Here is a 27,301-nt window from a genome sequence, read left to right as displayed (position 1 = left end):
TTATTAACTTTATAAGAATATCTCTTAACCTGCCAAGGCTCAAAATGTGTAACAAACACAGAGAGAATGCCAATGATAATAACAGTGCAGGAAATGTACCGTGTGTTAATTGCTTTAGTATAAACATGGTTTTCTATGAGCTGTGTTTCATGATACTGCAGTTATGGTGCAATTTCAGCCAAGGATGTTTTGAATTGTATTCGTTAGCAAATAGGTTTTCTTTTGCTTTTATTCCTCAGCTGCCTGATTACTCTGTGTCTTTTGGGAAGAGAGTGAAACTGAGTAAGATCTGTGCTGAGTTCTGTATTTGTGACTGGGGATGTTCTTTCCTCTTTCTCCTTGTCTGTTTCTCCTCCTTTCCCCCAAATGCACGCACACATGCATGCCATCTCATCTTCAGTTATATAATCTTGTAGACATTTATGGATCATTCATTGTTCGCATTAGTCCCATTCTTTCCATGTCATTCCTGCTTGATTGAGTGTCTTAGGCAGAATATTACTGAGGAAATAAAATACATTGAAATTTACATAAAGTTCTTCCAGTTTGAACTGCAAGTTTGCTTTCTTTGAAGGTTTTCTTTCCCGGCTTCCCACTTTTTTTTTTTTTTTTTTTTTTTTTTTTATTCCTTTTTCTTTTTTTAGCTGTATAAGTAGGTGGTAAGGATCTAATCTGATGACCGGTAACTAGATAGGGAGAAGAACAGCAGTGGTGACAGCTTGCTGGTAAAAGTCCCTCTTGTGTACTGTTAGCAAAAGATCCATTAACACACATCATAAAGCTGTTAAAAGTACTGCAGCAGCTTTTAAAAATCACTAGTCAGAGAAAAGAAAGATTAGTACGGTTAAAACAGGAACATGATGTGAAATGGGTATTAGTAAAAGAAACTGGGCAGTCTGTGGATCTGAGTGCGTGAATTGACTCGTGTTAAGGCAAACTTGAATCACAATTTATTCATACTGGAAAGGTTTCACAGGAGTAGTTGACTTTCTTTTCTCTCTCTTTGTAATCTCTTTGAAACTCACTGTGCACTACAATACACCTGCCTTCTCTGTAGTTTGCAACTTTGCTTTGAGTATCATTGTCTGAGGATTTATTCTAATGAATGATTGGCTGATGGGTGGGGAGGGGGTAGGGGAAAGAACACTGGTTTCTATACTTAACCATTTTGATGTTTTTCCTTACATTCTCCATATGCCAGGAAAAAATTACTAGGTGAAGAGTTCAGATTTTGCTGAGGGGAGAGGAAAAGCTCTTACCTGCTTACATTCTAGCAGTCGTGGTAACCAAAGAATCTGCAGTTCTGCAGTTGTTATTATATAACCCAACCGTTGGTGCTCTCAAAAGCAAGTACTTCTGTATTCTTGTTGTTTGGGTGCAGCATACTGTGTTGTCCTACAAAGTTATTTTTTAATGCCCTTTAACCCTGGTTCTCATCAAACAAAGCTTACTATGATATGTGAAAACATAACTGTTGCTGAGACTGCTGTGTGCATTGAACTTCCTGACAGCAATGCTGCGAGGTAGCGAATTACAGCTCAAGAGTAACGTGGTGCTCCACCCTTCCTTCCGCTCTTTGTTTTTGTCTACCTAGTAGAAGTCTCTTTGATTTTAAGGTTTGGGCTCACAGACATTCGTTCTTACAATGTCCAGCCTACAAAGTGGTGTTGGAATATGATCTCATGTTTTCCATGTTGATACACAGGGAGCAGAGCTCCCCTGTTCACACGTAAGACTTGTTGCTTTCTTCTTGGATACTCTATCTAGATGGCTTCAGTATGTGATGGAGTGAGTGGCTAATGCCTATAGATTTAAGTGGTACTAGGAAGAGGTTTCCCCAGATCTCTGCCAGTGCACCTGCACACTAGCATGCAGAGTTCTCCTGTTCCAATAACAAGCTTTTGTTGTTGTTTTGCTTTATTTTGGTATATTGCCAGCCACAGTGTTTATAATTCTGTGATTCTCAAATAAGGATTTGCTTGGGACTTAGATGAGGCCATCAAGTACAGTTTTCCTCTTGAGCTGAAATTTTGCTGTCATTTGATAGTCAGTTTCCTTGAAATAAACAATCTCTTTAAAATTTATGAGCTGTCTTTGTCATGCTGTGCTGTGAATGTGCAGGATGTCCTTATATTAAAAGAACTCTCCACATTTGTAGAAGGTGATGGGATTTTGGGAACCCTGGGAGCTAGAAAACATCATGTACCCTTGAATCAAACAAAAGTATTGTTGTCTCTTCTGGTCTATTTTTCTGCACAGTTTACCTGGGTCTAGTAGACTTTCTCTGTCTCTGCACTGTCTGGAATGTACAATTTGAGTGAGAATGGGCTAGTAGGATTTTACTCCCCATTCAGTCATCATTGTATTAAAAAGAAGATTTCAAAAAAAGAAAAAGCCTTTACAGTCATGTTGTCTTTGTTTGAAAACTTGAATTTACAAATTGCTTTGTAACAGCTATAAAACCACAGGTTAGCCAGGTATGTGCTGTATCTTTAAAAGATTTCCCTGGTTTGAGTGAGGCTTTTTTTTTTATAGTTTCTTGTATTCGTGGCAAGAGGAATGTGCCAAGTACACGTTGTTAAACTAGTGTCAATTTAACAGAGCAACTATTTAAAGGATTTAGAATAATTTTTCTTCTGCTCAAGTCAGTCACCTTTTTTTTTTATTTTTTCTCCTCTCTCTTCAAATATAGCACTGGAAAAGAAAAGAGAAACTAAAAGCAATTGGCAGAAGCCAGAATCTTGGCAAGGATTTGGTAGTACTGATCTAAGAGGTGATAATATATATGTGACACTTAAATAAACTTCATGAATATGGTTTTAGAGAGATTAATGGAAGAAGAGTCACAAACTTGCAGAGCTCTCTTTTGCTCAGCATTTTTGCATCAAGCTGTTTGCAAGAATTTGTGTGATTTTTCATTATTGCAAGTGTGAGACGCAAAAGAGAGATTGAAGATAATGTCATTAACCTTCCTGCTAGCTTTCTCTGTTTTCTGATCACTGTTAACATTGAAGAGGAGTATTAATGAGGAGTCTATGCTCCAGGGGATAGTCAGCATGCTTCTTCTTCTCTCCATTTCAAATCTGACAGAGGAAAACTCCTGTGTTCTGGACAGGCACTTGGTGGCCAGTGCCACATGTGTGGTGCCCATCAGTAAGTAAGGTACTGATTTCTCAGTCTGCTGGGCAGATGGCTTTGTAAAGCACATGCCTGCACTCAAGAGCAAGGTGAACAGGGATTCATGTGGTGCTTGTTTGCAAACCCTTAAGAGTGCATTGATTTATTTTTCCTAATGGCAAGTTTCCAGTGTGAGTATCTGATTTGTCTGCAGCAGGCTTGTTGTCAATGGCTGCTAGGAGAGGAAAGTTAATTGCAAGAAGTTAGGGGACAAGGCATTTTTTGTTCTGCAATGAATTACACTGCAATGAAGACTTGCAGGTACTGCTGGTAGGGATCCCCTATAGAAAAGTGTTCTAGTTTATGTATAAATTAACTCACTTTGTTGTATTTCTAGGGAGTAGGCTATGGAGTTCTTTAAAAAGCTGAGTATACTACCTGGAGATGTTATGTAAATATGATAAAGGACCTGTTCTTAACACCTTTCGGGACGTAAGCCTTCTCACTACTGTTTCTGCTGTGTTCCATTTACAGTCAAATAATGCTGCAAAACTCCATTAGCAGAAGGGAGGGAGCGGGAACTACAAGTCAATGCTTAGGGGAAACACTTCCCCTTTCAGATGGAATTAAGTTGATTTAAAATATTTGTGAAGCATCATCTTCAGTAAAGAGGCTGGGGGTGGTGGGGGAAGGTATGAGAGGGTGGAAAATAAGAAAACAGATTATTCCCAAATATGTTTATTACAAAACTATATCTGTGTCTTGGCTGTGTGTGTTTTCTCTTTTGTTTCTGCTTTCCTTCTGATTTTTATTTCTATGAGTTAAACTCTCCTTGTAACTTCTTCCTCCACGTCTGCCACTGATACTTTGGTATCTTATTCTTTGGTATTTATCTATCCCAGCTCTCATGATTTCAACATCTTTGCCCAGTCCTTAAATTCTTTATCCTGGGAACATTTAGGCTATTATTCACATAAATAATTCTATTTAAGATTTCCAAGAAAAGCTGTGGCCTGAAGTGTGTGTTGTCTCCTATGTTCTTAAAATCTCTAGCTCAAAGGGTTTATTGTACATTCCTAATTTATGGCTGGCATATGAAGTGTAAATCTGTCTCTAAAGTACTGTGTCATCAGGGACAGTGTAATTTCTTTATCAGTTGCATGGATGTACACATCATAAACCTGGCTCTTCTTCTTGTTGAGCTTGCTTCAGCTGAAAGGGATGATGGGTCACTGCTTCTAGAACTTCAGATTCTGGAGATGTGATGGCATTAAACTCCTATTCTTTAATACAGCAGTGGAAGCTTGCCTGAAGATTATTTAATTTCCCAGAGCTTTTTTGGAAATCGGAGAGTGTGCACAAACCTGGACAAAATGCTCTGTGTGAACCTTATTTTCCTTAATGAAAATGTATGAAGTTGACAACCCATATCAAATACATCAAACATTTTGAAGTTATACAAGAGGAGGGATATGCAGGGTTGACAACAGGCTCAAATAATGTTGTCAGCACTTCAGCCTACCTCCTTCAGCTGAGATTTTTGTGTGCTGTCTGAGATTAGATGACTGGTGCTATTCGAGGTGGTTTACTTCTAGCTTATTGTCAGCCTCATAATAAAAATGGGAAGAGTCTGGTCTCCTGATGTAGTCTGTTGGAAACTTCCATAAAATTCAGTGTGTAGTTGTCCTTTCCTGTGACCATGCACATGCTGTAACTACTTCATGCATTTGTTTGCTGACTTGAAACCCATCTGTATTCCTTCTGGTGGTGACTTGATCTTTTACCGAGTAATAGGAGATGCATAACTGTTGGGGAAATAGAAGAGTGATTTTTATTTTTTAAATGTAGTTAAAACAATTTTTCCTATGTTTTGGAGTGATGGAAAGAGTTTAGCAAAGCAGTGTTTCAATAAACACCTACAAAATGCAGTTGTTTTAACACTTTCTTCCATAGATACAGATTTTTTTAAACGAATTATTCATATACTCTCAGTACATGCATGTGTTGTGCTGCTTGAATTTTTAGCTGAAGTAAAACCATTGCTTGCCCATTTTTCATTCTCTTCAGCCAACATACATTTATCATACAGTCCAGCAGAAGTTTGAGGTATATGTGGGTTTTGGCAAAGATACCTCATGTGAGCAGTTCAGGCTTTCTGTCTGGCTAGACTGGCAATTTGCATTGTTCTTCATTGAATTTTGTTGATGTGAACATAGCAGGGGTTACTCTTTAAATTGCTGCTTCTTGTTTGAAGACGGGCAGTAATCTTCTGAGGTTGGGTGATGAGGAATTTATAACTATTCATATAATACCCTCCTGACCAAACAATAAATTTGATTTGCACATTTTTTTCTCTAATAATGAGAAGAGACAAATGTCTATGACACAGTTTGATATAATACAATTTTTTCTCCTGGTGCCAGTGAATGTACTTGTTACATAGCAGTGCAGTTGTTTCCATTACTTTGCTTTCTGGTACAATTGCCGTATTAATTTTCATATCAGCAGTTGTGGCTTCAGCTGGAAATCGAAACCTAATAGATGTTGGCTCAGCACATGGACTTTTGCACAAACTTTCTCAGTAGCACTGAGCCAAATCAAGTGAAAAAAAAGAAAAATGTGCGTACTTGTCCTTGGATTCTGGAAAAGATATCTGGTATACCCCTTTGGTCGCTAGGCTGTTAAAATGTTGGAGTGTTGGTGTTTGCATTTTTTTTCCCCTCCTCCCAAGTTTTCTTTTTTTTCTCTTCCCTTCAAGCACCAGGGGACTCATGTGTTGAGGTTCTACCCCCTGTGGTTCAAGTACATTCCTCCTATCAACCTTTTCACCCCACCTCCCACTGTCCCTCTTCACACATGTGCTGAAATCTCTTCTGCTCATCAAACTCACAAAATTCAGGCCTAGATGTGGGGTCTGATTCTGAGCTCTACATTATGTAGGTCCCAAATCTCTTCTATAGATATGCATTACTTCTCTTGTTGTGCTTAATCTTCTTTTTCTAAAAAAAAAAAAAAAAAGAGGGGGGGCAGAAAATCTTAACAAGTTAGAAGTTCCACTGGACACCAAAAAACACATTTAGTGTGGTGGTTGTAACTACTCAGGAAAAGGTAGAAAGGGGGAGAAAAAGGAGCCAGTCAACCAAAAAGTCTACCAAAAAAGATAAGGCCTTTTTTATTTTGGACCACTTAATACAATTTTAACCATATTTGTGGCAAATAAAGATTTGATAGCTAGTACAAGTTCCAGAAAAATGAGGAAAGAGCATTAAAAAAATAATTCAGACCTTGAAAAAAAAATACTGTGTTGTTTGTTTATTTGTTGCTTTCTTTTTTTGAAATTGTAACTAATGTTAGAAGGTCAGTTTATGTGGTCTTTTTTGAAAGGACTGATTTTCATCTTTTGCAGCTAAAATTGAAACTTTCGTAAAAGTGCAAATGTGGAAAGAAGTTTTTAAAGAGGAGAATAATCTTACTGCCCTATGATGCTCTGAGCCTTTTCTGTCCTGGTGTTTTTCTCTGGCATATTTGGACAAACTGTGGAAACTTGGGCTTCTCTTCTTCTCTCTTTATGAAATGGTGTTTTCAGTCTGTATTTAAGATGTAACCATGTTCAGCATCTTTCATAAACTTTCTTAATATCCAATAGTCTGGGCTTTTATGTCTTGACCTGCTAAAAATAGCCCATTTTTTCCTTCAGCTACCTTAGGAATTTAGCTTGTTGGAAGAGTGTCTGTGTGTGTGTTGGGGTAACAAGAGTTAGTTGTGTCATGCTGTTTTGGGATGATTTTCTGGAAGGTAGAGGTTGCAAAGACTTCATCCCCTGCAGCTGTAAATTACTCAGAAGACCCATTATGATAAAGGAGAAATGTCTGCTGAGAGAGAGGAGGAAAAATAATCTGCATAATTTTAAATCCAAGTTGGAATTTGAGTTCTATTTTGTTACAAATGCATAAATAAAATGGTCTTGGACTGTTTACAGTGGGATTTTACATTGGTCTTCTGGCTCATAGGCCAGAGTGATCAAAACATCCACAATTTAGTGATGTGTGGATTGAAATTAAACCAGGTTTTAAGATTTTGTTTATTCTATATGCTCCAAATTGTTTCAATTTTTTAAAATTAATTTCACTCTAGAGATGGAGAGGCTTTTAGCTTTGAATTAATTCTGTATAATTAATATATGAAAATTGAAAAAGTAACTGTACTGGCCTATAGGCTACATTTTCTAATTAAAGGAATGATGGCATAAAGGAAATAGCAGTTGGACTTCCCACCCCTAAATCAGTACATAGTCCACCAACTAGACTAGAAAATCAAACTTAACTCAATCCATAGGTCCTTTGTTTCCAACTAATTGTTCTTGCTGTGTTCATTGGTCATCATAAGCTTGGTTAAGGGGATAAGCCTTGCTTTCCTGTCTTGAGGCTTTTTTCTCTTGATCTATTGAAATTCAGAGTTGAGGGCCCCCTTTAGAGAATGTCCTGTGGGTAGCTGTCTCCTCTGTAACAAAGAAGCCCCAGCTGTGGATGTGGATTGAACAGAGAGGTAGCCTCTCAGGCTTGCAGTTTGGAGTCTTTTAGGAGAACCAGTAGTTGTAATTTAATTGGAAGTGGTAAGCCTGAATCAGCACAGTTTTCATAGTGCTGATGTCTTGCTTTTGAATTTAGACAGTACCTGGACAGGTCCAATGTTTTCTGCTACAGGTTATCTACGAGATAAGTAACTGTAGTGGAATGGCATTGTGCAACTATGGAGTTTTAACTTGATGGAAGAGACATTGTGAATCACTGGTTTGATTTTGGAAGAATGTAGTTTTGGTCTTTGTGTCAGGTAAAGCCTAGTGCCCTGGATGAGTGCATCCTCAGGATGGCTGCACTCCAGTGTTTCAATGTGAGCAGTGTTCCAACAGGAGAGACAGAGAGGGGAACTCAGGTGTGCCACACAGTGCAGATTCAGGTAAGAAGTGCATAACACCAGTTGACAGGGCTCATAAAATTCTACATCTTCTAGCATCTTCATACCCGTCTGTTTCCAGCAGCCTCCTCTGTGTCAAGATAGACAAGTGTTAGTTATGGATGTATAATTACAGCTGCACATGTAATCAACTGTGTTACCAGTAGTAGCAAAGGAGAGAGTTGGGGGTTTTCAGTATAGTAGTCCATGTGTATTGTCATGTCATATACACACTACATGGGACAAGAGACATTACTTAGAGAAGCCTTGGGAGAAAAATATCTTTGTATCTTTGTTAAAAATTAATGTGTGTCACAGAACCGTTTGGGTTGAAAGGGACCTGTAAAGATCATCTAGTCTGAACTCCAGAACCTATTTTTTTTTTTCAAAAGTAGTACCACTAGAAGAAAGAATTAATCAGTCAAATGGTAGCTTGTGAGAGCTGCAGCAAGCGCTCTTAATTTACTGTATTTACCAAAGGAGAAAGGTGAATCTGGTCATTGTGGTCACTTGATCTTGTTCTATGGATGAAGTTACAAAGGGGAGCAAGGCAAGGTTGTGTTCTGTATTGAAAAGATAACCTTAAGTGGTTAGGAAACTTGGAGGTTGTTTTGAGCATCTTCTTAACTTAAAAATACATGGGTAGACAGTAGGCCGAATGTAGACATAAAGAGTTACATTTACAAGCTATTTTCTGAATAAAAGCTGGGAATTGCCTTCCCTAGGGACATCATGGACAATATGCACCAGATTGTAATATGAAGTTCCTGCTGTAATTGCAGTGCTTTGGTGAGATGATTTAGCCAAACAGGGCAGAAAAGATCTGCAATCAATTTTTTTCAGATACAGGCAGTACTGAGTTGCTCTATCTATTGAATTATATAGCAGAATTCCCACCAGACACTGGGAAAAGCTCAGGGCAGCTCCATTTAGGTTTGACTGGTATTTTTAGTGAACAAACCTACATATCAACTGTTCGAAGAAATTTTCAAACTCTTAGTATATGCTAAAGGTGAAAAAAAAAGTGTTTAAAAAGTGTTAAATTCAGTTTGAGAAATGTGCTTTTGTTTTCATTGTTTGCTCTGATGGTGGCACAAAGCCTGGTGAAGATAAAGTCAAAGAAAAAGGAGTGGTTTAGAAGGCACTTTGTCAATGCAAATGAACATAGGTGGTTTTAAAATACTACTGGACAACTGGCATGAACTCTTAAAGGAGTGTACATAAAGGCTCTCTGGAAATATCTAGATTTCCTGAGTGAAGGATCATCTCTCTTTCCTCTCTGAATTAGAGCTGATCGTTCTCTAATAAAGGTTGTCCATAGATAAAAGACCATTAAGTAGCAATATGATTTCATGAAAAATGCTAACCCTTGACATTCTCCATAATTTTTTGTTTTGTATTCATACTGATTTCATGTTGGAATATCTACACTTGAAATAGAAAAAAACTCTGAATGTTTGGGTTTTTTATATATGTTTTTGTATTGGGGTTTGTTTGTTTTGTTTATTTCAAAAGAAAAACTTAATCTGTAGCTTTTTGTTATCTTAATAGAGAAAGCTGTGCAACGGTTATCTTGGTCTTGTACAACTAAAGATAGTAATAACTTGCCCTAATACTTCCACTAAAAATGTTAACCAAATAATTCTGAATAGCTGGTGTAACTCAGTTTCTCTTGCTAAAATAAAGTAACTCAATACAGTGGTGCTAAACCTTTAGTGGTTGGCCTTTAGAAGTAGAAGAAGGAGAATTATCTCGGTTACACAGTGCTGTAAGCATTGCTTCTCAGTTGTGAGCAGTGTGTAACATCTTTGTGCAGACGATTAGTCCATGTAGTCACAATTCAGTGGTTAAAGTCTTGAATGAAAAAAATGAGGTCAAAGAAAGGAAGGCATCTTCCTTGAATTGTGTAAGAAATTGATGCAGACTTAAAATATGCAGAGTTACTTTTTCCTTTCTAAGGTCTAAAACTGGTCTTTAGCTACTTCTGGTCCCATTGAGGAACTTGGGAAATCAGTGAAAGCTGAGTGTGATACACGTGATAAATGTGTGATACATGTGCAAAGGCTTTTGCTATTTGCAGAACAATCTGGATACCTCAAGGGAAGAAGTTATCTGCTTCTTTCCCACTGGTATGCCGCTAAAGCAGAGTAAGTATTTAGGAAGAGAAGGAGCTTCTGTCATTTTGTGTTAGTAGAGCAACTTTGTCTGAGGAGTAACAGTTTCCCTGTTGTTACCCTTGCAGACAAAAAGATGGGATTGCTGAGACATTGGCATATAATAATGTGTCCTTCTGTGGTATTTTAAAGTATTTCTGACAGAAAATAGTGTCATTCTGCAGTTGTGAATGGCTTGCTTTGCACAATTGTTAGAAGAGCAAGGCTGGTATTAGGAAGCAGAAATTTGTAGCATTTAGTGTCGCCATTTGCTTCTGCAGAAATGGACTACAAATACCAGAATGTTATTAACATCTGTGGGTATATGAATCCCCAGTGAAATGTGTTTTACTTCTATTCTGCAGAGCATTTTATGTAGGTAGGAGGAGCAGGTATTCATTGCTGGTGAAAAGCATTGTTCGTTACCTGCCCCTTTGGAAGGGAAATTTTATGTGTTTAGATTTAAAAGCTGCCAGTGCCAGAGGCATATTTTTCTTCTTATTATTATTCTTATTTTAAAAACCATGTCTTGGACTTCCTTGTCCCTAGAGATTGTTCAGTTTCAGACTCTTTGCTGGAACTGTACTGCCAGGAGCCTTCCTGGCCTCTGGCACTATCAACAGAAAATGCAGCTCTTAAAAGAATGGATTATAGTTTTGGAAAGGCTAGTGGAGGGGGGAGAGGATACCAAGACTGGCAGTGAAAGGCAGAAATTGGCATTGCAAAGAAATTGCAGAAAAAACATTCAGGCTCCTTGAAGCTTTTGATGATGGTAGAATAAAGCTGAGTGAAAGAGGAGAAAAGAGAAATAAAACAAGTGGAAGGGGAAAGCATTAGCAGGCCCCAAAAGAGGAGGGGAAGGTATTGTTGAATTTATTTAGGTCCTGTCTTTTTTGCAAGATAGACCTGAAAGAGGGAATTTGTGATCTCCAGTGTTTCAGTTTAGTAATTTAAATCTATGTGATGTATAATTCTGGGGGGTTCCCCCACACTAAGTCCCATGAGTTTAGTCTGCCAGGCATATGGGAACTAAGGCTGAATGTCTGGGCCGTTGTATCAGTTCTAACTGACGGAAGAGTGGAGGAGCAGAACACAATGGCACATTCATTAGGTAAGTATTCCTCAGTCCTCCACAGCTTTAACAATGCTCATTTTCATATAACATGTTGCCCAGCTGGATGCAGGATCACTAGCTGGTGGCAGGGTAGGACTGTAATAACAGGTTTGCAGACAACCTTTGCATCCTCTGGGGAGAAGCTGAAGTGGCTCCTTGGATTATCCTACAAGTCATGGGACTTACAAACTGGCTGCTACTTCAGAATGGTCACTGGGCTTTCTCATTCCTTTTCTTTTTACTTCTTCCCTCTCCATCCTTTCTGTCTGCTGTTGCAGAGCCTGTTTGAGTCCTTGGCAGACAGCATTATGGCTTGTCTACCATAAGGCTGCAGTGGGAGTAAGAAAGCTCCTGAGCTTTTAAGGCCAATCCTAGATTATTCTGGGTCCTTTAAGGTGGGTGGGTGGGCGTGAAGACAGGAAAGATTCTTATTAAATTACAATTAAATATGAACTTAACTTTTGCACCTGTTAATTCAGCACAAACCAAGACAGATGTGGGTCATATTCCTTTTTGCAGTACAGGTATGGATAATGATGGAGAAAATAAATGCACAGGTCAGATCAGTGAGGTGGGAAGCACCCATTTTGTGCAGCTGCAGCTATGCTTCTGACCATAGCTACTTTCTGAACTGCTTGGAAAGCCTTCCCATTAATATTTTTGCTATTTGAACAACAAGAGATTGTAATCTGCCCTCAGGAAGCATTCTTTTAATCAAAATATTTGGCTTTTATATCCATGCATCCACATGCATGTGTGCAAACCTGCAGTATAACAGCACAATGGGGTCTATGGTTACTAATTTAGTGGTAGTGAATATTAAGAAATTAGCCACTAAATCAGATTAAAAACTTGAGTTCCTGTAAATATAATTGGAACTGTGGTTGGATAAAGGACACAGGCATATGGCTGTGTTCTTGATCAAAAGAATCTGAAGTCTGCTGGCTTAATGGTTTTCATCTAATTTCACTGGCCTTTGACCCTGAGAATTTTGTATAGCTAATAAATTCAGCCACCAGTGAATTATTCGCTATTCATTTCAGAGATTCACTATGCTACAAAAATTGTGATGTCTATCTTGTAGTGAGGATGAACATTATGCTGGAGCAGTTGAGTGTCTCAGGTGTGTAGGGAAGCACAGTCAAAGCCAGGCTGTTCTTTGCTGCTGTAAACACCTCTGGCTTGCTGTTGAAGTGTGATTGCTTGGATTATACTGTTGCTCTTAGAATATGTTGGATTTTTTTTCCTAAGTATCTGTTGGAGGGTCGCCTTTTAAGCGTTGAACATAATTTGTAATGAAAGGATCTTAGTGTATTTTCTTAAAAGTTAAAATTAAAATAAACAGTCTTCCATGCTGTTTTTCTGACTTCTGCTTTAGGAAAGGATGCCAGATACCAGGATAATAGACAACACATTTGAAAATTTTCTCTAGAAGTTGTTGCAAGGCCTGTGGAAATGAGTGAATCTCCAGAGTGCTAAAAGAAAATAAAATTTTATTGCTTGCTGTAAAGCTACTGGTGAAGGGAGTAGTTGCACTAAAGCAAGGTGAAGTTTAAATTTAAACAAAGCTGTCTGCTGCTCCATATAGGTAGATCCATGTAGCTATACTTCTTCTGAAATAAGCATCTTTTTAGAAGGTCTTGGAGAGGAAATGCAGTGAGTTAGTGTATAGATTCATTTATTGTGGATAAACTTAAATTCTTTCCTTACACTTACTCCCGAAGTGGACCTACACTGTCTTAAGCAGGTAGCATTTTACTTCAAATTTTGTCATGAAGGCAGGCAAAATGAGGGGAGAATGTTTGCAGATTTTACTTCTTGTCCTGCTTCTTTGGTAGTTCTATATATCAGAAGCATGTGGAGAGTTACTGGCAGGCTTACAGGTAATGTGTAGCTCCTGCAGCGTGGCTGCCAGTGAAGCCAGCTCTTACTAATGACTGACTAATTGTTTCTGTCACACCTGCACAAGCCTTTCTATCTCTCTGAAACACATTAGCATTCATGAGAAGTTACTGAACCATGATGAATCACAAACACATTTGAAGTAATTCTTTTGTGATTCTCCTTGGGCCAAGTAGACCTTTGCTAAACAAGACCTTGTTTTTCTACCTCATGAAACATTATATTTCATTTAACTGAAAGTCAGAGAAATGAAACCCTCTCTGTGTATTCAGGCTTGCCTTTTAATGGGGACTTCTTATTCTTGCTTCTGACTTTTTACCTCTGAGCTTCATTGTGTGATTAGATTAAAAAGCTGTGATCTGTGCTGTTTTTGTTAATGCAGTAATATGGCTGGGTCACATAATGTGACACATTAGTCGTGAAGGTTTGGATGCCAGTTCTGCCACCTCCCTGGGTGTTCACCCAGTTTACAGCCAGTTTCCACAGCGGGCTGTGTCCATCTCAGTATTGCTCACTGAGTCAGATGATGGTTACTTGAACTGCATGGGAACTCCACAAGCCTTTTCCATATGAGAGTGCCTGTGCTATTCCAGGATCTTGCTGTGATCTCACCCGTACATGCCTGCCAAGTGCTTAGTTTGATTTACTGCTCTTATTTTCAATGTAGACTTAGACAGTCATGAAAGGAATGATTAAATCAGAATGGGAATGACTATGCAAATAACTGATGGAAGTGTATGAGTGAATAGCAACAGCTATAGCATTTTTTAACTTCAGTTATTTATTTGAAAAGTTATTTATAGATAAGACTGATCAAAAATGCTATGTTTTGCTAGGGCTGGAAGGAGCTCTTGTGCAATTAAATTGAAGCATTAGCTGAAATCGCATTAAAAAAAGAGTACCTTGGGTATAACTGGCGTTTCCAGGCAGGCTAAGCCAAAACTTCAAGATGGATTTCTGCTGGCAAGGTGTTGTATTAGGTATAGAGAACAAGCAAATTTGCTGCTTGAAAGAGTTGGTTCATTCCTGCCACCCTCTGAAGTTTTAGTTTGGTATCCCAAGAAACAGCAACAGATCCTGTTGCTTCTATGTACAGGATCTGTGTCTCTTTTTTTCTGCTCTACTTTTAAATTTTCAGCTGATTCAAACCAAGTCCATAGAGCAATAGAGGTCCAGAAGATGCAAAGTTCAGACAGATTTTTGAAAGTAGAAAACTGGGTAGAGCAGAAATTCTAAGGGAAAAGTTCTGGGGTGAACCTTATTAAACAGCTGAAAACCTGCACCAAGTATGCAGATGGGTTTGCCTTAACCCTGCTGCTCACATGGAAGCTCTTTGCCCTCTTTGGTTAGACAAATGTATGAGAAAATATTTTGCCTTTTTTAAGGAAAAATAAAATGAAAGTCCTGAAAGCCAGAACTTGTACTAAAATTAGGTTGTTATCTCTTAACTTACCTGACTTCTACTCTGAAACTTGCTGGGTGTGACTTTATACAAAGCCTCATTGTCAGAATAGTTGTAGAAACCTCTAGATAAGTGAGATTCAGGCTGCTCTAGCGATTTCATCAAAGTGATCAAGTAAAAATACTGGCAAGCACTCCCTTTAAACATTAAAAACTTCAAAATTCCAATGAAGCACTATATTTTAGACACTTTTAGACAGTCTTTTTCTGCTCATGAAAGAGTATTGCTAATGAAGGAGACCTAACAAAACCAAAAAAAAAGGCACTGTGCATCCATATGTAAGAGTGCTCTGCAGATGGTAGACAAATACAGAGGAAGTTATAAACTCCTGCTGTAATGAAGAGCTCAACTAAAAAGAAATTTTAACTGCCCAGTAAGGATGGATTGCAAATTAATTTTTTGTTTAATAGGCAGTTGTTTGGAGCTTTAAAACATCCTAAAGCACAAAGTCATGTTGTAAGTTTTACTGTAATAGTAAAGTCAGCAGGTTGGGTTTTTGTCTTTTTATAAATATTTTAAATTCTGTAGGGATGCAGAAGGGAAGAACATGTTGATTAATGGAAATAGGATGTTAATTTTTTCCAAATGCTGGTTTGCTCCAATTGGAAGAACCATGTAAATTCAGATGGTTAGGGGCTATCAAGACACCAGATGAGGTCTTAGAGCTGGTCTGATAGTAGCTTCTTCTATAACTTTCCTCAGGCCCCAGTTGGTGGCTTAGCCCTGCATTTTGACCTGCATCTAGCTAAAGACCTGACCAACCTGACTTTTCTAGCTGGTGCTGGAAGGAAGAACTTGGGGGTCTTGTTTTTCCTCCTGGCCATTAGTGGTGCCTGCTCACAGATGAAATGAGTAGGTGCTCTAAGTCAGTATCTCTCAGTTTTTTTAAACAATTACTTCCCCTCCTCATGTTTAACATAAATTTCCTCTTCATTTTGAGCACAGCATGCTCCCTTGAGTTTGTGTCTCCCCATTCTAACACTTTAGATTAATTAAGGACATTTTTTGATGATACTCTTCTATTCTAAGCCCTTGTAGTACCAAGACTTATGGACTGTCATAATGTGCATTCACCAATGGAAATATAGCTGTCACTCTTGGCTGTGTTTTAGTCCACTCCAGTCCCAACTGCTGTTCTTTCTTTTGTCTCTGAGGTTTTGTATTTTCTGCCCTAAGTGTTTAAATTCTCACATGGCCCTCTCATTTACATATCTTCAAATTAGATTTAATTTCAAAGTCCTTTTTGAGAAGGAATGTGTAGGAATGTGTGTATTAACCATAAAAAATGTCAGTCCTTTGGGAACCACATAATTTTACAGTTTGTGTTCCTACCTACTGATATTTTTAACTAGGACATGCTTTCCTTTCATTCTTCCCCCCACCTAAGGGAACACTATTTGAGGTGAACTTTCTTCCTTTAGGATTTTGAATCCTAGTTAGAGCAGGATTGTTTGTCTTTTACAGACATTAATTCTGGGTTACCACTTCTGTAGCAGTCCTGAATATTATATGCCTCTTCTGGGTTTGTGGGTTAATGTTAATTTAATGCAATTATTTTCAGCTGCTGTCTATTCCCTTTAAATCCTATACTTTGCTGTGCTAAGCTAATGAAACACAGCTATTGTGGTGTACTGTGCTTCTCTGCTTACTTAAGGCTGCTGTAATGTGGAACACACTAACTGAAAGAAATTTTCCTGTTTGCAGCACATGGAACTTTGTAAAGGGCTATAAGACTTTTTTGCCCTTCTAAATATATTTTTTTGCTCATTCTTTTGCCACTTCTTTACGTTTGGAATCTCCTTATATCTTATGTGCCTTGGTTTTTAAGAAAAAAATCCCAAAGTCTTAAAAGTCAGTTGGTGATGGTATGGAAGGAAGATTAAAAGTAAAGCCTCTGGTCTGCTGGTTCACCTTTCACTTCAGTACAGATGCATCCTGAGCATCTCTTATATGTTTTATGAACCATATGTTCAGGATATGGTGGAAGTTATGCTGGTTCCTATACACAGAGCATCTGGAATATGTATTTCAGGATATTTGTCGTGGTCAAGCTCTTGGTGGCTTATCACAGCAAGAATCGCTGTGCTCTCAGGGCTGAACTGCTTTCCAGATAAGCTAAAAATGCCCACCTGCTTGAAGAGGGTGCAGGATTCAACTTGAAGTCAGCAAGATGACTTCACTGCTGTATCATGTAGGAGGAGAGGATTCACTGCAAGGGAGGCAACATATGTTTAAACTTAAATATCGTATAATTAGCCAAACTGGCAAAGGAAACTGTGAACAACATAAGGAATATGTATTAAGTCCATTTTATGATGTTTAAAGATTTCCCCAGTGTAAGAATCCCCACTCCAGTATTAATATTTTAAAAATGTTCTTATCCTACTAATATATACATTTGACTTTGTCAGCAGTAGTTATGTCAGCAAGACTTGAAGCTTGGTTTGCTCAGTTTCTTCCCCAGGTGTGTTGATACACCTGTTGTGGCGGGGGAATAAGCTCAGTCTGGGAACCCATCCAGGTTAAAAATAAATCTTTTCATTTTATTCAGCTTAGTTTTTTGCTTGCTGGAGGCTTGGATCCGTTCCCTGTGTCACACCACAAATGCTTTGCCTAATGTGACTGAAGGGCTCTGCTAGAGGGAGGGGATAAAGCAGGAGAGAAGGGGGAAGAAAGGACATGAATGGAAAACAGCCCCTGGGAGAAATGCCTCTGTAAATAGACATGTAGGGGAGATCGTAGGCGTAGGTAAAGATGTAGCAAACTTGTGAATGAGAGCAACATGCCACTCTTCCAGCTGTACATATTTTTAAATAATATTAACGGGTTTAACTGTGTGGGTATTCTTCATTATTTAAGTGAAAAGATGATTTTATTCTTGGCATGGCAGATCCTAGTAAAATCAGCAAATCAGCCCCCTTTCCTTTTTTTTTTTCTTAGCTAACATATTTTTCAAGCCTATAGGCTGTTTTTCACCAAAATTAACAAGAAGTAATCACTACCTTGAAGATATTGGCCTAATTGCACAAGATCATACAGAATAAGGTCATACAGAGCCTGGGAGAGGAGCAGTGGCACCAAAAAGCAGTTTGGCCAAGTCCTGTAAGTGGGTCAGAAGCTGAGTCAGTCACCAAGGCTGGTCTCCCATGTCTGTTAGATTTCCTATTCCTGGCCCTGTCACACTCTTCGGCTTTCTGCAGTAATCCCCTTCATCCCCTGGACCTGAAGCCGCCAACACGGGAGAGAGAAGGGGGAAGCAGCAAGGGGTTTTGTTTATAAACTTTTCTGTGTAGTGTATGGTGTCTTGACATTTTCTCTGGGTGTGACACTTGTTTGTCACTGGTGTTTGTTCTGGTTGGTGGTGCCAGCAGCAGCCAGCCCCTCGCTTTGGGTGCACGTGTGCGAGGTCTCGGGATGAAAACCCTTTAGCAGAGTGAGATCTGTTACACACGCTGACTGAGAGCTCTTCTGCTGCCTGCCTTAAACCCTTGCTGTACTGGTGTTTGAACCAGGGTAGCTATCAAATCCTCCTGTCCTTAGTGCAGACTGTTCCACAGGAGTGCTATCGACCTTTTGTACCGTAGCCAGACTCGGGAGGAAACAGTGGTTTGTACATTCTGTAGTAACAGCGTTGTGACCATAACAGCGTTTTGTGCTTGCTTGTGTCTTTCTGGATTTTTTTGGGTATTTTTGATGCAAAAAGAAAAGCCTGAATACTGAACTTTTCTGAAATTTTAAAACTCTGTTTTCCATGTGGTTTCAGTGGAACGATGCGACACCTCTTTGTGTATGAGATGCTGTGAGGGGATGGTTCTGTTCAACTTAGCTTGATGCTAGACCTTTATGCATCATTATAAGAGCGTTTCTTCTGTGCCTAGAAGAGTTTTGCAATAGCTGTTTAGTGCTGAAGAGCTGGAAAAAGCTTTGCATAAGTTTGAGAAGCAATTTTCATTTGAAGGCTTATGTATAATTAAGAGTTGGCCTTGGTGATCCTTGCGGGTCCCTTCCAACTCAGTGTTCTGTGAATCTGTGTAGTGATGGCCTCTTTAGTAGTCACCTTATTCTTTGGAGTTATAACATTGCATATGAATCATACTTTCATATGGGTCTAATTTGTTTATTAACTCCACTCTGCTGTCATCTGTCAGAAAAAGCATATTATTTCTGAGGTTACTCAGAAAGCTGGCACAGTGAAGTGTTTTATGGAAAAACAGACAAAAAAAAGCCACCCTGTATAGTTGCCAAGAGTGTATCTGCTGTCCTTTTCACTTGGAGTACCACCAAACTGGAGAAAAACTAGTCTCCTATCAAGAAAAGAAAACAAACAAACAATGTCTTTTTCTTTATTACGTTTGTAAGTAAACGAGAAAGGGAGAAAGCTGGTATAGGTGGAGAATTTTAGAGTAGGGGAAAAAGGCATTTATTAATAAAACCCCATTTGTATGAAGTCCATCTGTGACAGCTCTGCTTTTACACTGCCAATGGAAGTCTTGGCTAGTTCTCTCACAAACTTTATAAAGAAATGTGACATGTTGGACCTCTAGCAATGAATGTACTCCCAAGGCTGAGAGGTTTGCCATAAAAATGATTGATTTTTGTTTTCCTAACCGCATAACTATTTGCATTACACTAAGCAACTGATACCAAATTTCTTCATCATCAGATGAGTCTCTTGAATAGCCATGTTGGTTGTTCTAAAAGCTTTGTGAAGCAGGGTTGTTCTGGGCTATATTTGTGAAGCAGGGTTGTTCTGGTCTACCTTTCTGCCATTACAGCAGCTTCATCTGTGATTTCTTACAGCAGTTCTGTCTTAAGTTTATATTTTAAGTATTGAGTTCATTCAGTTTTCTGTCCTCATACACTTTTTTCAGACTACTTAGGCCATCCTTCATGCTTCTCGTCACTGTACTAATAGTGATTCCAAGCTTGTTGGGTTTTGTTTCATCTTGACTTTGGCTTTCTCTGTGCTACTTCTACTTCTCTGTGCTGCCTTACCAAATTCTGTTCCACCACACTTGCCTACTTGTCAGCAAATCTCTAGCAAGAACTCTAGCTCAGAGGTGCTGACAGGAAGCAATCAAATCCAAAACACAATCAAAATATTCTTCATTCATCACTAGCTTCTTGCTGCATCTTGCCTATTCCCTTTTGTCATTTAGATTGTCAGTTTCTTAAAGCAAAAGATAATTTTCTTTGTAATTTGACTAGCACTGAGCACTTTACAAGTACTTAATAAATACCAAACCAAATAATTTATATCTACATAATAGCCTGTTTTTACACAGATCTCATAGACATGTCTCTTATATTTCCTGTCCCTATTTTTTATCCACCTTGCAAAGCAGCAAGGTGGATAAAAAATAGACTGCACAGTGCAGTCTAGCACTGGAAAACAATGCTCTGAATTACGTATATTACAAGTGGATTTTCTTATGGTTCTGTGGGGTTTTTTTGGTCATGCTAGTTTTGGGAAGGGTCTTTGGTTTTGGGTTTTTTTTGGTGTGGTTTTTTTTTTTGTTTTTGTTTTTTTTTTTGTTTTGGGGCTTTTTGTTTTGTTTGGTGGGGGTTTTTTTGTGTGTTTTTTTTTTTTTTCCTAATTGCTTACGCCACTGAGGTTAAAGATAGGTTACTATTACAATGGTGCCTCGATGGCACCTTACATTATGTAGCTCACTATAGCTGTGAAGCCAGCTAGGTCAGGGAGGATAAACCTTGCCCCTTCAAGATAGTTGTTGTTGTGGAACTGATTGATCTCCTTAATCTTATCTTCTATATAGCTCTGAATCTAGGCATTACTAAGCATTGCTGATGCTTTCTAATTAATTTACTGTCGCTGGCTTTGTTTTTGCTTCTGCTGGAGCCTGTGTTTGTGAAGAGACTGTATGGAGGAACTTCAATCCACACTGAACTGGGAATTTAGCAGGGCACTAATACTATGCCTAAGCTGTGTGGCAGGTATATAGCATGGTCATCTTGGCTGGCCTGCGGAGGGCTGATCCCATCTGTCCTCCACACAGGGGTTTTCTTCTACTGGTGCAGCCTTCGAAGGTGAAGGCATTATCTGACAGATTAAAGGTGAAATCACAGTGTGACTTGAGCTTAGAACTGTCTTTGGGTGAAGATTCAGCCAAAGGCTTTCAGAGACATCTGAGCCTTGTCAGGCCACCTGTGCTAAAGGCTATTTAATTCCATGTGAACTTTCTGTATTTCCTCACCACATACACCATTTTAACTCTGGAGGAGTCTGTTTCAAATGCCATCTCTTTTGGTCAGGGAGTGAATATTCTCCAAGCTTAATCTTAATCAAATAAGTCACATCAGGAAAGAGAGACTAGTTTGCTGTTGCAAAGGCAATGTAATTCATCTTGTATGTCTTGGTGTGACACAAGTATTTGCAAATACTTTGTATTTTGTGCAGTGAACAGTCCTAGCTGCATCTGCTGCATGTTGTACTGTATACACCCCATGAGCTCTGTGAGTTATCCATCTGTGTTTCACCACAGTTTTAATAGTTATTCCAGGCATATGATGGAATAAAAGAATCTGGGTTATCATCTTGCACATATTCAGTTAAGTTGTGTATGCTTATCCTTGTTTCATGCCAGATTTTGTTCCCAGGTACATTTAATAGGCACAGGATGAATGCTTTTCATGTCACATTTAAATTGCTTGCACATTTGATGAGAAGTTCTATCTTTTGACCTTTCCAACCCAAACTAATTCTCACAAAAACAACTGAGGTTTGGGATCATGTCACAGGAGAAGATCCTGTTTCTTTCTCTCAAAAGTTGAGTAATTTTAAATTATCAGGGATCAGTTTGAATGCTGATTTTTGCTTCTGTATTCTCTTCTTTTTGTATGCTTCTAAAGCTAGTGATTACCTACCAGTTCTTTGTTGATTTAGTAGGTAATGCTGTCTAGTATTGCTGTCTGAGAGAGGCACTGTGAGGAGAAATGCACAAAAATTTGTCAAGCATTTAGTTCTGTAAAAATGACACACATTAGAATTTAGAAGAAAGATTATTTGCATGTATGCAGTTAAAATTATTCAGGAATTCTGTGACTTTGTAAACAGTATAGAGTACTCAGTTAATGGAGCTGCAGCAAAAAAAGCAACTACATAGTTACAGAATATTTTACTGGAATTAAGAATAAATTTACAATTTCTAATACATTATTTGACTGAATACCATAAATCTACAATTACACATTTGTGTCTGTAGAAATGTGTATATTAATGTTGAGGAAATGTAGTGTGAAATAGCACATAAACAACAAAGCATTGGTGAAGTATTTAAAGTGCCTTTAAATTAATGAGAGAGACGTATTTAAATTAGATGATACTTCAGAGAATACTGCTCTCTGTTCTAGATTACAAATATCTGCTATTTAAATATTTCTCTGGTGGTTGGTGATAGGAGTGGGAGGAGATGAATTTCTAGTTTATCTGTATCCTTGAATTAACTATGAAAAGGGGTGGGTTCTTAATTTAACTAATTTAAGCTAAAATCTTAGCGGAAACATGCTTTATAGTCTTCTGTACAAGCTTCCACAACTTATTTTAATAAGTGTTTTACTTTCATTAGTTGACCATATTGGGAATGTAGGTTTCTCACAGCAGGACCAAGACCTCAAATACCAACTTGCTGTGCCTTAGTTCCTGTCACGTTTAATAGCTGAATCTTCTTGCATTCACCTCCACCTTTGGCCACTGGCCCATTTTTCCCCTTGGATCAGGCAAGTTGTCTTGGTGAAGGGTTGTAGATATGACTGTTATATACATGAGGAAGCTTTGCCCACAGCCCACTTCTTATGCCCTCCAAAACCTTATGCAAGGCTGACATTGAACCTCACATTTGCTGAAGGAGGTAGATTTTGTCTGAAGTTAAGAAATCTACATGAAATTACATTTAACAAGATGTATAATCCCTCTGTATGCAAATATCAATCTTGACAGTAGTAAATAGATCAGATGTCAATATGAAATCTTTATTTTGAATGTAAGGGACAGTAAATCTGAGAGATCTGATTAAGACTTTGAATCTGTTTTTTGCTACAAGCTCAAAATCAATTTCCAGTAGATAGGAAACATTGATATTCTGTTTATCTGAATTCTGTTACTTAAGTGTATGTAAGTGGAGTATTAGTGTGTTACGAGGGAATTCATAGGTCACCAGCAACTCATCAGTAATCTCAGTCTTTTATGCTAAGTATAAGATAGTTTATCTTCTTTGAGAAACTATTTAGCATATACTGAGGGCTTGTCTACATAGGATCACTTGGAAGAATTAATCCAGACTAAGATATGCTTTGAAAGTGGATTAAATTACATAGTACTCCTATAACAATGACATTAAGCAGAATTTAAGTGGCTTTAGTTTTAATTTCCTTGCTTCCTTAGTTAAGTACATTAAATCAAATTAAAGGCATTTAAATTTTACTTAAATGCCTGTTGAAGTTTAATGTAATCTTATTGCTCTGCTTTTAGTAATCTTTTTCTGTATTTACATTCATTTTTATTTCTTGTAAGCAAATAGGAGGAATGTTCAATCAAACAGAAGTCAATATTAGCCAGTTCAGTATACATTCATCATTTTTATATCTTGTGCACTAACATTCTGGGGTTGACCAACACTGTCTCTCCAGTTACTGATTCTACCCTTCTTATAAATCTCACATGCCTCATTTGCAAATTGTCAGTAATGATTTTTATATCCTCAAAGAGCCCTCCATATGAGAAATGCTGAGCAAAAGCTGTGGTGGTATTTGATTAGCATCCAGATGGAAATCTGAAGTTTGGCTTTGTTCATTGCTGTAATGGTGAGGGTTGAGTTGGGGAAAATGAATGATTTACAGGAACTTTACCCATGAGTATAGTTATTTTTTCTGTGAAATTATGTCAGACACAAACAAACTGTTGTTTTAATATTACATAGAGTCCAGGCATCTACATCTGCTTTTGGTGCGCCTGGCTTAGTATCTTTGTGTGAGATAAAATGATGCTCTGTCTTTTGTAGAACCTAAGATGAGAGGTGTAAATGCACATTATTCCACAGATGTTAAATGTGGGGTTTTGTATCCTTTATAGAAGTGGAGACCAAATGTGAGAGAAACATTGTTCTGGCTGACCAGTAGTTAACATTGTAGAAGTTGATTTGCAAAATGGCAGCAGCAGCTTTGGACCTTTTAAAATACACTGCTTTTTTTTTTCTTTTTTTAAAATTTTGTTTTGTTTCTTTTTTCATTGTTTGAGGCTGGATATAAGTTCAATGACACGGGGTACTTGAGAATAGTAAATATTGTATGCACAAATATGAATGAGTGGCTCGAAAGTTTAATGACTAATTACTCATGTTGGCATTGCAGCATGAGGGCTGTGTAATGCTGCTGTCCGAGAGACAAACAGGGATTGTGAGTGTTCCTTCTGAATATGCAGAATGGTGATCTCTGGTATGTGTTTTTCCTGTACGTGGCAGCATCTAGTAGTGGGCAGTTGTTACATCTGATGATTTAAATTGCCAAATGATGCATTTACACTCAACTCTATAAGAAACCAACCTTTTCCTTTCCCACTCACAGCCCCATTGAGAAATGAAATGTACCGAGATGCAAAAAGTATGTCAAATATGCATTTAAATGCCTTGCTTTTCTGACGTTTCATTTGCTATGTGCTACATGTGACTTTGAAGCATAATAGCACATTGTCCTAAACTGATGGAGTTAGTCAGTGTTTGATCTCCTCAACTGAACAAATGGATTGTTTTAATATTTTTAAATGACTTTTTAAACAGGACAATTGATTTTGTACATTTTTAAAGGGACATAGCTGAGTCTTCCTTTTCTTTAGGGTTTGAACAAAGTAATCACAGATTTAATCACAGAATATTTTAAGTTGAAAGAGACCCACAAGGATCATTGAGTCCAGAAGTTATCAACAGCTTTGGAAATTAAGATCCTTAAAATACAACACATTTTAGTGATAGAATTGGAGGAGTTGGAATTCTGTTTACCTGCTGATGTTCACAACTTCTAGATGGTGCACCTTAAAGGCAGAAGCTTATAGCTTTGCTTATTAAAGTCACATTCCTATGAATATAGCACAGGTGAGTGAGAAGGAAAGAATACAGAAAACATACTTAGCAAATACTGGTTTATATAGCAAATACTGGCTAATAGCTTTTCTTGTCAACTTCTGGCAGCATTTTTGAAGTACCAGGTTTTAAGCTAGGAGGTATCAGCTGTGGGTATAGGTAAGTTAAATGATGGCTAGTTTGAATATAAGTAGATCAAACATGCTCTGCACTTAGCCAGCAATTTTGAAATATTGCTAAAATTAGCTCTGTATATATTTGCAGCTGATGTGAAGTGGAGGTTAGCTCTGTTGGTTAGGTCTAAAGAGTCTTGCCCTAAGATTGTTTTTACAATTAACATTGCTTTTGCTTCCTGCTCTCCCACCCACGTTTTTGAAATAATGCTACATCTTGAGATAACAATTTGCCTGTTCTCTCTTGCGTATGGTTCCTGGTTCTACAGTTAGGTAAGAGCAAAATGTAGATTATTTGGTAACTTGGTAGAAGATACTATTTCATCACAATTGCTATTTAATTTTTGCAAAAGAACCTCCCACGCTGAATGTTCTTTTGAGTTATTTGAGGTTGATTTTTCATGAATAAAATTCTTAGTCATCTCCAGAATCTATGCAATATCTTAAATAAATAAAGATTTTAAAAAATGAAGAAATAAAGAGCACATTTCACTAGTTCATTGGTCTCCTTTGGCACATCTCTTGCCTCCTTGGTTGATAATGTAAGAAGCTGCTCTTCTGGCTGTAGCTCTAGCCTAGAAGCTGGGAGTTAAGTGGTGAAATCCTTCCCTCATGGAAACCAACAGCAAAGAAATTTGCGTTCATTTTCTACTTTAAGCCTTGACATTGACTTTCTGCGTGACCTTGGTGTGAAGGTATAATCAGCAGAATTTATGCAGATAATCTGCACCTTGTTCTGCAGAATAGGAATGTATCACGTGCTGACACATGGCAAAGTTGCATACAAGCAAATGATAAGTTTGGCAGTTCTTGAGGATGTGTGAGATCCTCCATGTTTTGTTAAAATATAGATAGCCTGTTAGAGCAAGATGCATCTTCACAATGGCTGTAGTCTTGCCTTGAATCTCTGCCCTACAGCTGCACATCTTAAATCAGTTTATATCGTGTATAGTCTTGTATTTTATGGAGGGGAGTAGAGTACTAGAATGCTGTACAAATTGACCTTTGCTGCAGTGAGGAGAAGTCCATAGATGAATCGTAATACCTTTTTGTACCTGGGTAATGATACATATTTGCACATCTAATAGCATATGCCTATAGCACATAAACTGGAATGCTTCAGGATATCCTCGTGAAGGATTTTGGGGTCACTAAAAGTTGTGAGTGAAACAGTTCCTGTGGCTTTATTGCAAATATCCACTCTTGAAGATATTCTAAAAACCTGAGCTCATGTATCATAGACTAGTTGGGGTTGGAAAGGAAAGCTTGATGGAAAGCCCATCAAGTGCCAATCCCCCTGCCATGGGAAGGTACACCTTACACTAGACCAGGCTGCTCAAGACACTACCCAAGCTGGCCATGAACACTCCTAGGGATGGGGCACCCACAGCATCTCTGGGGCAGCTGTTCCAGTGCCTCACCACTCAAAGATACCTTTCCTAATGTCTAATCTAGACCTACCCTCTTTCAGTTTAAAGCCATTACTCCTTGTCTTACCACAATATACCTTCCCCATCTTTCTTGTTGGCCCCCTTCAGGTACTGGAAGGCTGCTCTAAGGTCTACACAGAGCCTTCTCTTTTCCAGTCGATCAGACCAGACCCTAAGCCTGTCATCATAGGAGAGGTGCTTCATCCCTCTGATCATCTTTATGACCCTCCTCTAGACCTGCTCCAACAGGCCTTAAAGGTCCTGCCCTTTGGGAAAAAGGGAAATGAGGAAGACCATGGGAAGTACCAGCTGGTAAGTCTCACCTTTGTGCCTGGCAAGACCATGGGGCAGATCCTCCTGGAAACTCTGCTAAGGCACATGGAAAGCAAGGAGCTGATTGATGAGAGCATGCATGGCTTTTGTGCCTGGGCAGGGCAATTTGTGCCTGACAAATTTCGTGACCTTCTACAAAGGGGTTTTGGCATTGGTCGAAAACGGAAGAGCAAATGACATCAAATCTGTCTGGATTCATGCAGACATTTGACACTGTCCAGCACGGTATCCTCGTCTCTAACTGGAGAGACATAGATTTGATTGGTGAACCAACTTATGGATAAAGAATTGTGTGCAAAATCACAGTCAGAGAGCTGTGGTCAACAGCTCATGTCCAAGTGGAGAGCAGTAATGAGTGGCATTCCTCAGGGGTCTTTAATGGGATCACCTTGTTGAACACCTTTGTCAGTGACATGGACCATGAGATTGAGTGTATACAGCAAGGCTGCTGGTAACACCAAGCTATGTAGTAAGGTTGACAGGATGGATGGAAGGGATGGCATCCAGAAGGATGTGGACAAGTTGAGAGATAGGTCTGTTGGTCTTGGTCTTGTTAAATCTCCTATTGTTGGA

The 27,301-nt window shown here is 38.5% G+C and overlaps 1 protein-coding gene across 7 annotated transcripts in view; it reads left to right on the top strand.

Annotated features, from left to right (window-relative positions):
- Nucleotides 1-27,301, top strand: part of ELMO1 (engulfment and cell motility 1) — a 302,881-nt gene that overhangs the window by 1,221 nt on the left and 274,359 nt on the right. Inside the window, exon 3 of one of the 7 annotated variants that reach the window (XM_085573343.1) lies at nt 26,504-26,707. The exons of the other annotated variants lie outside the window; for them this stretch is intronic. The gene's annotated coding sequence lies outside the window, so the exon portion shown is untranslated. The remainder of the gene's footprint in view (nt 1-26,503; nt 26,708-27,301) is intronic. 7 annotated transcript variants of the gene reach the window in all.

The sequence above is a fragment of the Lonchura striata genome, chromosome 2 (genome assembly GCF_050655825.1).
Source record: "Lonchura striata isolate lonStrDom1 chromosome 2, ASM5065582v1, whole genome shotgun sequence".
NCBI lineage: Eukaryota > Metazoa > Chordata > Aves > Passeriformes > Estrildidae > Lonchura > Lonchura striata.
The sequence above is the reverse complement of the archived record's forward strand: the minus strand, read 5'-3'. Positions and strand labels throughout refer to the sequence as shown.